We start from the raw sequence: 2,663 nt of genomic DNA, 5'->3' as shown, positions 1-2,663 counted from the left end.
AACAAACCCTACGCATTGTAACTGATAAACGGCGGAAGCAACATGTAACAAGCAATTTCATCCCGATAGAGTTATACGTTATTTGCATTTTTTTGAAAAATTTTTATATAATCTCTCACATACTAAATAAATTAATATAAATAATACATATTTATAAATAAATTTTAAATAAATTATAAATAAATTTTAAGTAAATTATAAATAAACTTTAAATAAATTATAAATAAATTTTAAAATTTTATTAAATTATGTAATTATTTTATTGTTACTGCAATTTTAATTAAAATCTAATATCATAAGTGCGCGTACTGTATATTATCATATTTTATAACAAAAATATACAAAAATATATTATTTGATAAGTTATTTTGATACATATGTTTTTCTTTAATATTTTTAAACTTTTACATTTTATTCTTATAAAATTTGTAAAATGATTGCATATTACACATTTGATTCAATAATATTATTACTAATAATTAATATATCTATAATAGTTAATTTGCATAGGATAAAATATAAGAAGAGGAATAGGAATTTTGATTTTGTAATTGCTTCGCAAGCGATGAACAAAGATCACGAATCGGTTAATGGTTGAAGGTGCCGGTCTCGGGGAGATCCTGAGACTAATCAGACTAAACATTAATCTTCCAAGTGGATCCTCGACCCAATTCTCGTAAGGTCAAGTCGCAATGGAGACGTTGATTGGATTCCACGTCAAACCAGAAGTAAACACCTTTTCTATCATTACGCGTCATTCATTTCTTTTTCTCTTTTACTCTTGGTCTTTCGCGGAATTAAATTTTATTTAATTATCTCGTATATGTATTGAAAGAACTAATGATCATGACGTGACAGTCGACGCAATTCGCTATTCATATTTGCTTATTAATAATTCATAAAGACATCGTCATTATTCTAATAATTTGTTCGATTAACCTGTCTTTTAATATCTAACATAGTCGTGACACATGCGATAGGTATTTTGTAGTTAGATCTCTTATTGCAATAATGCTGCTGTTGATTAAAAATTAACGGATTGCTAATATCACTCTCTCTCTTCCTTCTTATGCGGTTTGGAAGCAAGAAGATATTACTAGGTAATTGTAAACCGCAGCTTCCACAGCTACTATGGACCGTTTATCATCGTCTCTATAGCTACCGGGTCGTTGAGTGAGGAGATTTGGGGGTTCACCATGCTAAGAGTTGAAACCTCAGCATGACTGGTGGCCTCGGTAGCCGATAGACGTGTCATTTATGCGTCTACGAATCAATAGCCGCTTCACTTTACACCCACCTTACATCATTAGTCATTTTATAGGGCCGTTCTGCTCCGTTACACGCGTACGCGGCATTTGCTCGCGACTGATTTGTCGTCTCATCCCGACATAAGTCTGTCGGTCGGGAAGATCGTATGTTCATCGATTGCGATTAATCTAATTTTTATCTAAACATTATTTTTGTTACTAAATGTTGTTGTTTCACTCAAGGAAGTTATTTGTGGCACTAAAAATCAGATATTGTAAAATCTAAATTTGACATTACGTCATACGTAGCGCAATTAATAAAGTTAATTGAATTATGTCATGTTCAGGTCTGATGTAATTATTATAATTTGATTTCTCTGTGGCGTGATGTGAGTCAATTCGTTACAGCAATTATCGCATATGTTCGTAGTGTATTTTTCAAAATATCAAAATGTCGATATTGATTGTATTCTGCAATATATATTTCCTAATTTAACTAAACAATTTTTATTCAAAATATTTTTCCTGCAATAAACTTATGCAATAACTTTCGTATCATTAAAAAAAAACAAATTACATATTTTTAAGTTTAGCCTAATAAAACGAAAGTCGTAACTCTGTTAATGTCAATGTTTGTTTCATCGTGTTCAATAATTAATTCGAAAATTATTCAATATTTAAGAAGCGTGTGTAAGTCTATTTACATGAAAATCATGAAATTGAAAATATTTAATTAATATTACGTCAGTTTTATGTATTATTATGTAAACTCAATATTAAAATTACTCGGTAGTAATAATGGAAAAAACATAATGAGAACAGTTATAAGGTCGCGCTAATGTACAAGAAGTTATATTTGACTTACTCAGCAACTTTTACTAACGTTTACTACTTACGTTTATTAATTTCCTCGCTGCAGGTTTCATTATTCTTCAAGATACGGCGCATATCTTCGACTGTAATGCAATAAAAGACCTTCGCACATTGTGACCTTCTCGTCGTATCGTAGTCATCGTGGAACTATTGCTAACTAATGAGTAACGCCACGAATGAGAAGGCTTCCACTCATAGAAATCTGTTTTCGTCCTTTCTGATGGACCAAAATTGCGGTTTACGTTCAAGCGTGGGAAGCTAGATTAGAAGCAGATTGCTAACTTTTTTTGATACATTCGCGAGGAAGATATTAGAAGCAGAGGAATCGGTCGGAAATAAATTTCACAGTTTCTTCTTAGGCGGCAATGGGAACACGCGAGGAGTGTAAGATTCTATTTGCGGTAGGCGAACGAGTTAACGGACGGGATGATCGTAAGGTGTCTCCGTGGTTAAAACTCAACACCACACACACACACACACACACACACACACACACACACACACACACACACACACACACACATACATATATATATATATATA

The sequence above is a fragment of the Trachymyrmex septentrionalis genome, unplaced genomic scaffold (genome assembly GCF_001594115.1).
Source record: "Trachymyrmex septentrionalis isolate Tsep2-gDNA-1 unplaced genomic scaffold, Tsep1.0 scaffold80, whole genome shotgun sequence".
NCBI classification, from domain to species: domain Eukaryota; kingdom Metazoa; phylum Arthropoda; class Insecta; order Hymenoptera; family Formicidae; genus Trachymyrmex; species Trachymyrmex septentrionalis.
Note: the sequence above shows the minus strand (reverse complement) of the source record.